Source organism: Sphaeramia orbicularis, chromosome 17, assembly GCF_902148855.1.
Source record: "Sphaeramia orbicularis chromosome 17, fSphaOr1.1, whole genome shotgun sequence".
Lineage (NCBI taxonomy): Eukaryota > Metazoa > Chordata > Actinopteri > Kurtiformes > Apogonidae > Sphaeramia > Sphaeramia orbicularis.
The window spans coordinates 53,793,231-53,808,815 of NC_043973.1; positions in this window are offsets into that span (position 1 = coordinate 53,793,231).

Sequence of the window (15,585 nt, forward strand, 5' to 3'; positions counted from 1 at the left end):
TTATCATAAATACATATGTTTTAGCATAGTGTTCAAAAGCCTTTTTCCATTAAAAAAATAAATTAAAAAAAAAAATCATTTTAAAGGTAACTCTAGTGGATGTTACACACCAGTGGGTTTATTGATTATCTGATTATGTAGAAAAATTACAAATTAACCAGAAAATCTGCTGGAATGTTATTGTTGTAGAGTTATAACTTGGCTAAAAACAGCTAAATGGGAGTAATTATTGCAAATATACGTCTGAATAATCACATGCATGAAAGGGTTACAGACCAACATCTAATCTGTGGAGATCAAAGTCATTTATTACCATTATTTATGCAATTTTCCTTTGTATTTTTCAGTAAAAAAATCAGGTATTTTTCTATATTTAATTCACAGATCATGTAGATGCTCATTAAACCTCAGAGTCAAAAGGTTATTATATTTAAAAAAAATTCAGAGATTATTACATTAAAACAGATAAAACTGAGGAAAAAGTTGTGTTGTTTGTTATTAGTATCGGTTACAGGAAGCAGGAAGTTATCGGTATCGATATCGGTAGTAAAACACAATTATCGTGCATCCCTACCAATAACTACTACCGACCTGTGGACCAGATCCTAAACCAGGTAAGAAAACACCTGTGGAGGATCTGGACCCAGAACATCCAAAACAAACTGAGGCTCTGTTCAGATGCAGGTAAATGTGGCACAAATCCAATTTTTGTGTCCATATGTGACCTGGATCCGATCGATTAAGCACTGTTTGAACAGCACTAATCTGACCCAGACCACTTTCATATGCGGTCCTAAATCTGACCCAGACCACTTCCATATGCGATCCTAAATCTGACCCAGAACACTTTCATATGCGGTCCTAAATCGGGCCCCAAACACTTTCATATGTGGTCCTAAATCAGACCCCGAACACTTTCATATGTGGTCCATATTTCCTTCTGTAAACACAGTGTGTGTCTGCGTGGTCTTGTATTCTATCAGGACCTCTTTAGTGCACGTGGGTCACTGCAGGGTCACATTCAGTTCAGACTCACAACTGATAGAAGTCGCATTTAATGTGTTAATATAAACGGACACACAAAAAAATCTGATTTCACCAAAAAATCCAAATATTGCATTAGGACGTGCTATCTGAACGTAGCCTCAGTGAACTTTGCACAAATTGAATACAGACGTTTGCAGCTGCAGACAGACTTTAATGGGTGAAAGTAACAGTGGAACACTGACAGTGTGTTCCACCAATCAGCATTCTTAAACACAAAGCCCCGCCCCCATGAATTTCACAAATCTGAAAAGTCCGAGGGAAAGTTTTTTTACCAGGTAATTTGAGTGGACACGCACCAAGGTTTTTCAAGATCCTGGTTAAAAAAAAATGATAATAAAAAATGTGGATCGAGGAGAACCGACCCATCAGATCAGCTCTGACCCACGTTAAACCCTGAGCCGAGGTTCTACTGGACTCAACTTGGACAGTTCTGCTGTTCAGAGATGTTTCCCACTTCGCCTCCTTTGAAGACCGCATCGAACGGCGCTTTCAAAGCCGCCATGTCAGCCAGCGGGTCCTTACCCAGCATGCATCTGTGCATGTTCAAAGCCGGGCCTTGTGGGGGAGGATCAGAGGCAGCGGGGGGTGGGGGTGGAGGATCAGTGGCCTCCTCCTGACGCGTGGTTCCCCTCCATCAACAGTCTTTGGGCCAAGCGTGATGTCATGCAACAGTTTGGAAACAGGATTTGGATGAATGTCAGTGAAACAGAATGAAAGTGAGTTTACCTGGAGTTTAACACCAGCTCCAACACATGAAGGAGTGAAAAGATGGGAGTCAAACACTTCCACTGGTGGGACATGGACGGACCTGTCCAAAGACGCACTATAGCAGAGGTATCAGATAGGGATGTGTATTGGCAAGAATCTGGCGATACGATACAAATCACAATACTGGGTCATTCCATCCCAAATCAACCAGATTTCAGAAAGTGCCCCACATGACCCCCTCAGAAAATTCTGAAAAAAATCACACTTGTTCACCTACCAGATAAACGAACACATCCAAAATTTTAATGTCATATCTGTAATAGTTTAGGAAATACAGCCCTTTGAAAATTAACGTTTTTTGTTTTTTTAATTTTGCAAATTTGCTTTTTGGCTAACTTTGAGGAGTTATATCTCCTTAGGTATTGAAGCCACACTGCTGAAACTTACTGTCTGGGGTGAAATCCCCCTGAGAAGACCATATTTGGCATCAAAATAATTGTAGGTGCCATCATGTTTGGTCCATGAGGCCTTGAAATCAGGTGAAAAGACTAATTCTTGAAAATGTCCTCTCTCTTCAGGCTTGCACTGTGCCATAATGGATGAATGTAGAGACCTAATTTTTTTTTGCATGGATTCTTATGGTCAAGATGCAACAATATACTGCAAAAAGACTACATTTCAATGAAAAGTGTTGCTGTGAGGCAATGAATAAAATGGGTCAATTTCAATTTTTCACAAAAATACTCTGTATTTGAGCACCCAAATTACCATGTGGCCAGTTAATGAAAATTTTGAAATTTTAACCATGTCTTCATATATGTTTTAACATGTTGTGCACAAAATTTTAGCTTTGGGATAGAACTGGTTCCATTTTTAATTTTTTTTTACTGCATGACTATATTTTCTTCAAATTGTATACAAACGTAGGTGTAAATGGCATTTTTAACAGTGTAATGGCATTGATTATTGCACAAGTTATGATAATACTTGAGATATTTGAACTAGGGTGTGGAACTGCATGATGGTTCAGATAGAATAATTATAGATTTCCCAGAACTCGCTCAGGGTGATGCCTGTAGTAGGGACTTCTCGGAAACTAGTTGGAGCTGGTCAGTTGACCCAATTTCACCAGGGTCAATGACATGAATGTAGCTAAGATTTCCCAGAATTTTTATGATGCTGGCCAGCCTAATTTTGGGAATTCTAGTCATAATCCTGAATGAACTTAATCATCATGGAGGAAAAATGTGTTGTTGGATTGATCTTAAAAGATGAATGTCACAGAAAGATTAGGCTGGCCAGCATCATAAAAATTCTGGGAAAACTTACGTACATTTATGTCATTGACCCTGGTGAAATTGGGTCAACTGACCAGCTCCGTCCAATTTCCGAGAAGTCTCTACAGGCATCAACCTGAGCCCGTTCTGGGAAATCTATAATTTTTCTAGCTGAACCATCATGCAGTTCCACACTCTAGTTCAAATATCTCAAGTATTATCAGAACTTGTACAATAATCAATGCCATTACACTGTTAAAAATGCCATTTACACCTACGTTTGTATACAATTTGAAGAAAATATAGTCATACAGTAAAAAAAATATTAAAAATAGAACCAGTTCTATCCCAAAGCTAAAATTTTGTGCACAACATGTTGAAACATATATGAAGACATGGTTAAAATTTCAAAATTTTCATTAACTGGCCACATGGTAACTTGGGTGCTCAGAGTATTTTTGTGAAAAATTGAAATCGACCCATTTTATTCATTGCCTCACAGCAACACTTTTCATTGAAATGTAGTCTTTTTGCAGTATATTGATGCATCTTGACCATAAGAATCCATGCAAAAAAAAATTAGGTCTCTACATTCATCCATTATGGCACAGTGCAAGCCTGAAGAGAGACATTTCCAAGAATTAGCCTTTTCGCCTGATTTCAAGGCCTCATGGACCAAACATGAAGGCACCTACAATTATTTTGATGCAAAATATAGTCTTTTAAGGGGGATTTCACCCCAGACAGTGAGTTTCAGCAGTGTGGCTTGAATACCTAAGGAGATATAGCTCCTCAAAGTTGGCCGAAAAGCAAATTTGCAAAATTAAAAAAACTAAAAACATTAATTTTCAAAGGGCTGTATCTCCTAAATTATTACAGATATGACTTTAAAATTTTGGATGTGTTTGTTTATCTGGTAGGTGAACAAGTGTGATTTTTTTTTTCAGAATTTTCTGAGGGGCTCCCCCTTGAACTGCCACCTTATCGTGGTGGGGGAGTTTGAGTGCCCGAATGATCCCAGGAGCTATGTTGTCGGGGGCTTTATGCCCCTGGTAGGGTCTCCCAAGGCAAACAGGTCTTGGGTGACGAGCCAGACTAAGAGCAATTCAGAAGCCCCTATGAAAAACATCCAAAGAAAGAACGTGACGTCGCCCGGTATGGCACAGCCGGGGCCCCACCCTTGAGCCAGGCCTGGGGTTGGGGCTCGTATGTGAGCACCTGGTGGTCAGGCCTATGCCCATGGGGTCCGGCCGGGCCCAGCCCGAAGGAGCAACGTGGGCCCACCCTCCGGTGGACTCACCACCCACCGAGGGAATCATAGGGGCCGGGTGCATTGTGGATTGGGTGGCAGTCGACGGCAGGGAGCCCAACAACCCGATCCCCGGACACAGAGTCTAGCTCTTGGGACATGGAATGTCACTTCGCTGGAGCCGGAGCTTGTGAGGGAGGTTGAGAGATACCATCTAGATATAGTCGGGCTCACCTCCACACACAGCTTGGGCTCAGGAACCCAACCCCTCGAAAGGGGCTGGACTCTCCACTTCTCTGGCGTTGCCTGCGGTGACAGGCGGCGGGCTGGTGTGGGCTTGCTCATAGCCCCTCAGCTCAGCCACCATGTGTTGGGAGTTCACCCCGGTGAACGAGAGGGTCGCATCCCTGCGCCTTCGGGTTGGGGACAGGTGCCTCACTGTTGTTTTGGCCTACGGACTGAACAGCAGTGCAGAGTACCCAGCCTTCTTGGAGTCCCTGGGAGGGGTGCTAGATGGTGCTCCAACTGGGGACTCCGTTGTTCTCCTGGGCGACTTCAATGCCCACGTGGGCAATGACAGTGAGACCTGGAGGGGGGTGATGGGGAGGAATGGCCTCCCTGATCTGAACCCGGGTGGTGTCTTGTTATTGGACTTCTGTGCTAGTCACAGTTTGTCCATAACAAACACCATGTTCGAACACAAGGATGTCCATAAGTGCACTTGGCACCAGGACACCCTAGGCCGGAGGTCGATGATCGACTTCGTTATCGTATCATCAGACCTCTGACCGCGTGTTTTGGACACTCGGGTGAAGAGAGGGGCAGAGCTGTCAACCGATCACCACCTGGTGGTGAGTTGGATCCGCTGGCGAAGGAGGAAACCGGACCGACTCGGCAGGCCCAAACATGTTGTGAGGGTCTGCTGGGAACGTCTGGCAGAACCCGATATCTGCGCGGTCTTCAACTCCCACCTCCGGGAGAGCTTCTCCCAAATCCTGGGGGAGGCTGGGGACATTGAGTCCGAGTGGACCATGTTCTCCACCTCCATTGTCGAAGCGGCTGCTCGGAGCTGTGGTCGCAAGGTCTCTGGTGCCTGTCGTGGCGGCAATCCCCGAACCCGGTGGTGGACCCCGGAAGTAAGGGATGCCGTCAAGCTGAAGAAGGAGTCTTATCGGGCCTTGTTGGCCCGTGGGACTCCCGAGGCAGCTGATGGGTACCGGCAGACCAGGCGCGCAGCAGCCCGAGTGGGTGTGGAGGCAAAAACTCGGGTCTGGGTGGAGTTTGGGGAGGCCATGGAGGAGGACTATCGGTCGGCCTCGAGGAAATTCTGGCAAACCATCTGGCGCCTCAGGAGGGGAAAGCAGTGCGCCACCAACACTGTTTACAGTGGAAGTGGGGAGCTGTTGACCTCGACTGGGGATGTTGTCAGACGGTGGAAGGAATACTTCGAGGATCTCCTCAATCCCACTGTCACGTCTTCCATGGAGGAAGCAGAGGCTGAGGTCTCAGAGGTGGACTCATCCATCACCCAAGCTGAAGTCACCGAGGTGGTTGGCAAGCTCCTTGGTGGCAGGGCTCCGGGGGTGGATGAGATTTGCCCTGAGTACCTTAAGTTTCTGGATGTGCAGGGACTGTCTTGGTTGACACGTCTCTGTAACATTGCGTGGCAGTCGGGAACAGTACCTCTGGATTGGCAGACCGGGGTGGTGGTCCCCCTTTTTAAGAAGGGGGACCGGAGGATGTGCTCCAACTATAGGGAGATCACACTCCTCAGCCTCCCGGGGAAAGTCTATTCCAGGGTACTGGAGAGGAGGATCCGACCGATAGTCGAACCTCGGATCCAGGAGGAACAATGCGGTTTTCGTCCCGGTCACGGAACACTGGACCAGCTCTATACTCTCCATTGGGTGCTCGAGGGCTCATGGGAGTTCGCCCAACCAGTCCACATGTGTTTTGTGGATCTGGAGAAGGCGTTCAACCGTGTCCCTCGTGGTATCCTGTGGGGGGTGCTTCGGGAGAATGGGGTCCGGGGCCCTTTGCTAAGGGCAGTCCGGTCCTTGTATGACCAAAGCAGGAGCCTGGTTCGCATTGCCGGCAGTAAGTCAGACCTGTTCCAGGTGCATGTTGGACTCTGGCAGGGCTGCCCTTTGTCACCGGTTCTGTTCATAATTTTTATGGACAGAATTTCTAGGCACAGCCAGGGGCCAGAGGGGGTCCGGTTTGGGGACCACAGGATTTCGTCTCTACTTTTTGCAGATGATGTTGTCCTGTTGGCCTCATCGAACCTGGACCTTCAACGTGCCCTGGGGCGGTTTGCAGCCGAGTGTGAAGCGAACAGGATGAGGATCAGCACCTCCAAATCTGAGGCCATGGTTCTCGACTGGAAAAAGGTGGTTTGCCCTCTCCGGGTCGGTGGGGAGTCTTTGCCCCAAGTGGAGGAGTTCAAGTATCTCGGGGCCTTGTTCACGAGTGAGGGAAGGATGGAGCGTGAGATTGACAAACGGATCGGTGCAGCGTCTGCAGTGATGCAGTCGCTGTACCCGTCTGTCGTGGTGAAGAAGGAGCGGAGCTGAGAGGCGAAGCTCTCGATTTACCGGTCAATCTACGTTCCTACCCTCACCTATGGTCATGAGCTTTGGGTCATGACCGAAAGGACAAGATCCCGGATACAAGCGGTCGAAATGAGTTTCCTCCGCAGGGTGGCTGGGCACACCCTGAGGGATAGGGTGAGGAGCTCAGTCACCAGGGAGGAGCTCGGAGTAGAGCCGCTGCTCTTCCGCGTCGAGAGGGGCCAGCTGAGGTGGCTCGGGCATCTGTTTTGGATGCCTCCTGGACGCCTCCCTGGGGAGGTGTTCCGGACATGTCCCACCGGGAGTAGGCCTCGGGGAAGACCAAGGATACGTTGGAGAGACTATGTCTCTCGGCTGGCCTGGGAACGCCTCGGGGTCTCCCCGGAAGAGCTGGAGGAGGTGTCTGGGGAGAGGGAAGTCTGGGCATTCCTGCTTAGACTGTTACCTCCGCGACCCGGCCCCGGAAGAAGCGGAAGATAATGAATGAATGAATGAATGAATGAATTTTCTGAGGGGGTCATGTGGGGACCATTGGTTGAATTGCCATGGAATGACCCTACTAGGATCCCGATACGATATATCATGATATATCATGATACTGTTAAAAAGGCAATTTATTGTTTGTTTCTTTTATAAAAATGATTATTTCCTTGAAGAATTGAATTACACCAGAAATATGTACAAATATTAAACACATTTTTATTTGATCAGAACAGGATCTAATGCTGTATCTCAAAATGTTCCTGTGTTCAAACTGAAATTCTGTTTTACAGACATTACAGTTTAAGATCCTGTTCAAATGTTCATATTCTATTAGTTCAGAACTAACATCAGAACAGTATTTTTGTGCGATCCCAACAAAGGAACTAACATTATTTAATAAATGAGTGTTAAATAATAATTAATAAATAAAATATAAACAAAAAAGAAAAACAAAAATGAACCACCACAATATCTGCATTTGAATAAATACCTAAAAATGACAATACAGTACTTTTTAATATCGATACAGTATTGTGAAATGAAATATTGCGATATATTGCAGAACCGATATTTTCTTACAGCCCTAGTGTCAAACATACTGGCCCACCACAGGTTCTAATCTGGTCCATGGTGTGAATTTACAAAAATTATCCTAAAGTTATTAAGAGTCAAAGGTGTCGGAACTGGTTTTAGTTCAGGTTCCACATACAGAGCAAGTAAAATAATAACATACCTGACAAATAATGACTCCAAATGTTCTTCTTGATTTAATGGGGGGGGGGGGGGGGGAGTATGTATATATAGGGTGTATCAGAAAAAAGTAGACTCTCAAAAAACAACATAAAACCAAAATGTGAAGACTGTTTCGCTAAATATTTTCTCTAGTGTTATACGTGTTTTGCACACAGTACTATGGTACTTGCGTAGCGTGTGATCATTCAGCCGAGTGTCCTCTTCTTTGGAAATCAAAATATGCTCACCCTTGTATAATCATTGGATAAACAGTTAAAGTGAAGCCGATAATTTGCCAGTTGACCGTCGACTAGGGGTGTAAGAAAATACTGGTTCTGCAATATATCGCAATATTTCATTTCACAATACTGTCTCGATATTAAAAAGTACTGTATTGATATTTTTAGGTATTTATTCAAATGCAGATATGGTGGAGGTTCATTTATGTTTTTCTTAGTTTTTTTAGATATATTTTATTTATTATTATTTAATACTCTTTTATTAAATATTGTTAGTTCCTTTGTTGGGATTGAACTAAAATACTGTTCTGATGTTAATTCTGAGCTAATAGAATATGAACATTTGAACAGGATCTTAAACTGTAATGTCTGTAAAACAGAATTTCAGTTTGAACACAGGAACATTTTGTGATATAGCATTAGATCCTGTTGGGATCAAATAAAAATCTGTTTAGTATTTGTTCAGATTTCTGCTGTAATTCAATTATTCAAGGAAATAATCATTTTAAAAAAAAGAAAAAAAAAAATTGCCTTTTTAACAGTATCATGATATATATAGTGATATATCATATCATGTTCCTAGTATTGTGATTTGTATCGTATCACCAGATTCTTGCCAATACACAGCTCTAGGTATGTTACCATGAAGTCTTAACCTCAATGGAAAACCTGGAGTTAAACCAAAGGCCCATCACCAACCAAGGTTCTAATAGTTTTGGATTTTTCATTATAGTTTAGTTTTAATTTAGTTTAGACTTTTTTTTTTCTCTAATTCAGTTAGTTTTAATTTGTTTTTAGAGCAGGTTTGCTAGTTTTTATTATTAGTTTTTGTTTTTTTCTAAATGCTTAGTTACCTCTGCCACGGAGGTTATATTTTTGCTGGCGTTGGTTTGTCTGTCTGTCTGTCTGTCTGTCTGTCTGTCTGTCTGTCTGTCTGTCCGTGTGCAAGATAACTGACAAAGTTAAAGACAGATTTGGATGAAAATTTCAGGAAATGTTGATACTGGCACAAGGAACAAACTAATTAATTTTGGTGGTGATCGGGGTGGGGGTGGGGGGCTACGGGGGCCCACTGATCTGCCTTGGCAGAGGTCTGTGCTCTCTGTGTGCTTTTCTAGTTTTAGTTTTTTCACATCTTTCATCTTGCTCGCTGTCGTAGATATGTTTCCAGGTCGAGTGGGGACGAGAAGACGACTCTAAACCACAAGAGGTGATGGTCCATGAAGTGTCACATGGTGTCAGCAGCTAAAACTGCTCGAGTGAAGTAAATCGATTTCATATCAATCCGACATCAACAAAGACGAAAATGAAGGGAATTTTATCCATAACTTTTATCCGTTTTTGTTAGTTTTGTAAACACACAATACAGTTTTAGTTAGTTATGTTTTTTTCTTTTAATTATAGTTTTTATTTATTTCAGTTAACGAAAATGTTTTTTCAATTCTAGTTTTTGTCATTTCATTAGTTTTCGTTCACGATAACCATGTCATCAACTCAAGACTTTGTTCATTACATGGAGGTTATTTTTTTCATGTTTTAATCTGTTCAGGGGTGAAGTGCAATACAGTATGTGCAATAATAGGTGCAATAGTGACCCCTCCATCGTGCAATATTTTTTTGTACCTTTACTAACTTATTTATTTTAATGCAGTTTTTAATATTTTATCATATATATTGGGTTGTGTTTAGTTGGTGTTTTTTTAAAAAAATTCTGTTTTCTTTCGCCCTGTGCATTTTGCAGTTTCGTTCTTTAACAGCATCTGGGATGTTTTTATTGAATGACAATTAATAAATCTGAATCTGTTATTTCAATCAGTCACTTCTCAACGTGGAAAGAAGAAGAAAAAACAAACATCTCTTGTAATTTTCTGGTCACTTGAGGCGTTTTGTTTTTTTTTCTGATGCAGCTGCTCTGTTATGTAAGTGTTTTGCATCATATACAGAAAGAAAATGCACAGAGTCCAGTTTCAGAAGCAGATTGGTCAATTAAAAATGCAAACTAAAGATGAGAACATGTTTAATGTTCTGGTGTAAAAGTAGAAGAACGGAAGAAACATCGGCTTTAAGACCGATCAGAAATGAATCAGAAAACGCAGGAAAACTGACGGAACATTCGGGTTTTTTTTTTTTCCTCCATATGAAGCAGTGATCAGGACGTTCACTATAATTCCAAGCTCCTTCATGAACCAAGTGAAACACGAGGCCAACCTTTAAATATTCAGCGTTTCCCATGATCCCCCATGTTTCCTCGCTCTCCCTGGTTCTTGCATAATCTTACATAATGTGTTGAATATTTAAAGCCGCTTCAGCTTCAACTGCTTGTTTTTTTTTCGCCGCTGAAGAAAACGAGGCCGACGGTTGGATTCACCAGAGGAAAGCCACACGGTGACGGAAGTCGCGGTAATTAGACGATGCATTCTGGGACGCAACGACAAGGAATAAAACTGATGAAATGGATGAAGAATTATTACACCGACAATAACAAGGTGACAGATGTAAAACACTACAAGTCTGAATTCAACTGCACTGTCAGACGTGTGTTCACATGGAAACTGATCTGGATCAAAAAGAATTAAACCAGAGTTTTTCAACCTTGGGGTCGGGACCCCATATGGGGTCAAATTCAATTCAAATGGGGTCACCTGAAATTTGTAGTAATTGATAAAAATAAAAACTTACTAATAAAAAATATATGGTGAGCTGAGAGAGACAGTCACAATACATAAATACATATACAATACATAATACAATACACATTCATACATAAGCAGAAACTGAAGCACTGTGGTTCTGTTTATCTGTCAAATGTTCATTGTGGTCGGTTTCAGATGCTGCAGCTCTTTCATAATTCATAGTTTCAGTTCTTGTTTGTTCAGTATTAATTGTCAGCCTTGTAAATCCAAGCTGGACTGACTGTACATATCCTGACCAAGGAAAATCAAATTCTCCCTTTGTGCAGTAATCTACACCTGGATTTACTGCCTCCGCCCATAATAATAAACATTATATAGACTAAATGTCCTCTAAAATTAACGTTTATTTGCGACATAGTATGGCAAACTAGGCAAATTTGGATCAAAAACAAGTTAATTTTAGCCAAAAAAAAAAGTCTCTGTTCTGAATGTCTGGGGTTGCCAGAAATTTGTGATGTTAAAATGGGGTCAGGAGTAAAAAAAGGTTGGGAACCACTGAATTAAAGCCAATAAACATCCAGGATTTACTTAGAAACGGTCATAATTCAGCTTAAAAGGACCCGTACAGATACTTCCAATAAACCGTATAAAACCCAGAAAAATCCAGTAGTAACACTCGAAGCACTCGGAGAGCGCAGACCTCCGCCAAGGCTGATCAGTGGGCCCCCCCGTGGGCCCCCCCACCCCTGATCACCCCCATAAGTTAATCATTTCTTCCTTATCCCATTTCCAACAAACCCTGAAAATTTCATCAAAATCTGTCCATAACTTTTTGAGTTATGTTGCACACTAACGGACAGACAAACAGACAGACAAACAAACCCTGGCAAAAACATAACCTCCTTGGCGGAGGTAATAAACATCCTATTATTAAACTAAAGACCAGAATAAAAGCAACATTCAACCCTGAAAAAAACACAATTACTGCCCATATATTTCATATGTATATATATATATATATATATATATATATATTTACTGGGTGGGGAAGCAAAATTTACACTGAAAATTTAGTTGTTTTTTCTCAGCAGGCACTACATCAATTGTTTTGAAACCAAACATATACTGATGTCATAATCATACCTAACACTATTATCCATACCTTTTCAGAAACTTTTGCCCATATGAGTAATCAGGAAAGCAAACGTCAAAGAGTGTGTGATTTGCTGAATGCACTCGTCACACCAAAGGAGATTTCAAAAATAGTTGGAGTATCCATAAAGACTGTTTATAATGGAAAGAAGAGAATGACTATGAGCAAAACTATTACGAGAAAGTCTGGAAGATACTGTTAAAGAAGAATGGGAGAAGTTGTCACCCGAATATCTGAGGAACAATTGCGCAAGTTTCGGGAAGCGTGTGAAGGCAGTTATTGAGAAAGAAGGAGGACACATAGAATAAAAACATTTTCTATTATGTACATTTTCTTGTGGCAAATAAATTCTCATGACTTTCAATAAACTAATTGGTCATACACTGTCTTTCAATCCCTGCCTCAAAATATTGTAAATTTTGCTTCCCCACCCTGTATGTGTGTGTGTGTGTGTATATATATATATATATATATATATATATGTGTGTGTGTGTGTGTGTGTGTGTGTGTGTGTGTGTGTGTCTGTCTATGAAACTGGGTTTATTTTAGTATCTGGCACTTTTCCATCTTTTTAGACCCAATAATAAAAGGAAAATGTAGACAGATTTTCCCCCAGGATGGACCTAATGATGACCTTAGATAAATACAAAAAAAATCATACTCTTGCTCTGTTCCATGTCATAATTAATGAATTTATAATCAAATACTGGGTCCAAAAATAGGACCCAAATATGGACATTAAATCTCCCTAGGTGTCAGTGCATTAGATGTGAAAACGTGTGTAAATTAAATGGTCTTCTATAGACTCCAAATAAAGACACTGTGTTCAATATGTGGATCCTAGTGGTTTTTCTAATCCACACATTTGGGTTTTTCATCAACCTCAGTCTCATTCCAGGTTTGGTGTGGAACCCATCGTGTCCACTGGTGTTATGTGCGGAACCTGAACATTTAAACACAAATAAATCATGAATGATTTTTGCAACAGTGACCATTTTTGTGAAAAACTCTGCCTTGAATAATTAGTTCAATTCCCAAAATGCACCTGTGAGAGAATGAAAAGATATTAAAAAAATATAGTAGCGTGCAATTGTTGTGTCCTTTTAACTGTGTTACATACAGATTTTTGTATTAAAATTTAATGGAAAATATAAAAATATGTTTTATCTAAAAAAAAGTTTTTCTTTTATCTCAGTAAATATGTCTTTTTAAAATAGACCCAAACTTGCTTCAAAACATTCGTCTACATCTGGTTTGAATATTTAGCCCGTGTCCTGTTTTTAGAATCAGTTTCAGAGAAACACCCATATATATTATTACACCTGTATAATTCCAGTGTTAGATTAAGGAAAATATTTGTACAACAGCTACCATAAATCTAGAATTAAACAGTTACAAATGTTAGGATTGCACCTGTACAATTCCCAAAAAACTCCTCAATCCAACCCTAAAAAAAAAAAAAAAAGAAACAACCAACAAGACAACAAAAACAAAAAACAACAAATCAGAAAAACCACCAAAAATGAAGACTTGGTGCCAAAAAGAAAAGAAACATCAGTTATCTGGAATTATTTCAGCTACAAGAAGGATGAAACTGAACACGTGTTCTGTGTCGACACGAGAAGAAACACAACGAATTTGTTTGACCATTTACGTCGGCGCCACACAGCTGTTATATCCTCCAGAGTAGTTTTTCATATTGCAGGGTTAAAAAATAAATAAATCACAATGTCAGGGGTTTTTTTTGTTAATATTGTGCAGCCCTAGTTGGTGCATATGACGCATTGTGAAACATCCACCCCCAAGACTTGTGATTGGTCCGGTATAAAATAGATTGTGCATATTTCACAGTGATCCACCCAGTTCCAGACTGTTCTCTAAGTACTGAATACGCTGAGAAAACCGGACGGATGGACGGGCTAAAACTTTTACGGATACAACAAGCTGTGTTCGTATGGACCAAGGTTCTAATAGTTTTGGATTTTTCATTATAGTTTAATTTTATTTAGTTTTGACTTTTTTTTTTCTCTAATTCAGTAAGTTTTAATTAGTTTTTAGAGCAGGTTTGCTAGTTTTTATTAGTTTTTGTTATTTTCTAAATGCTTAGTTTTAGTTTAGATTTAGTCTTAATTTTAGTTTTGTTGTATCTTTTCTCTTCTTCTCAAATAAATCATAGACAGGACTCTGGTGCTTTCTCCCAACTTTAGTCTCCATGTTTCCAGGTAGAGTGGGGACCAGAAGACGACTGGAAACCACAAGTGACCAGAAGTGATGGACCGTGAAGTGTCATATGGGGCCGCTACCTAAAATTGCTTGAGGGGAAATAAATCGATTTTGTATCAATCCAACATTGACAAAGACGAAAACAAAGGGAATTTTATCCATAATTTTTATTTGTTTTAGTTTTGTAAGCACACAATACAGATTCAGTTTGTTATCGTTTTTCTCTTTTAATTATAGTTTTTTATTTCAGTTAACGAAAATGTTTTTACAATTCTAGTTTTCGTCATTCCGTTAGTTTTCGTTAACGATAATAACCTTGGTATGGACAGGGCCTTACGTGACCCACGTGACCACCGTAACGGCGACATTGAAGCGTGTCGCAACTCTCTCTCTCTCTCTCTCTCTATGGCTATGCCTAGAATTAATGATTTCACTTTAATGATTCCCAGGACGATTGGCAGCGACAAGGCATCACTTCTAGAAGAAGAAAAAGAAGAATAATCTGGCACCGGTGCAGCGGAAACCAAACCAGGAGGGATGAACAGACCTCCCAGTTCCTGCTTTGATGTCCGACATATAACGGCCCCGTGGAGGAAAGAGCCGAAAAACTCCATGAAGAACCTGAGCGTCTCCCGCCGCCGCCGCCGCACTCCGCCGCCCCATTGGAGCAGCAGCTTCCTGCATGGCCCTGATAGGCTGCGGAGGCGGACACGGTGCAGACTCTCGCCTAGCAACAGGCACGAGTGCAGCCGCTGCAGAGCAACCCCCCCTCCATTCACCCCCCCCATCCCTCCTCCTGATCCATAAGGGAGAGATCGAGCATGTGGAGAAACAGAGAGAGAGAGAGAGAGAGAGAGAGAGAGAGGAACACAGGACGACATATGTACATGAACACAAACACATCATCATACAACATGAACACACATGTATATATACACAACATGTACACACACACACATATACAGCACTGAGGACATGTTGTTCTGTTCTTTTAACCCTTAAAGAACTAGGAGCAGAACCACCGAACCCGTTTACACGACTGGAAAAACCTGATAAATGCCAAAAATCAGATCACTGTAATAATCAGATCCGATGCATTTACATGCATGTCAGAAATAATGGAAAAACCCTGGTTTAGACGGGACAAAATACATGAGAAAAAACGAAATGGTAAGATAAAAATGAGTTGGAAATGTAGAAAAAACAGGAACAAGACAGAAACAAAACGATTAAAAAAAAAACAAAAAACGCAACACAATATCCAGGATTTA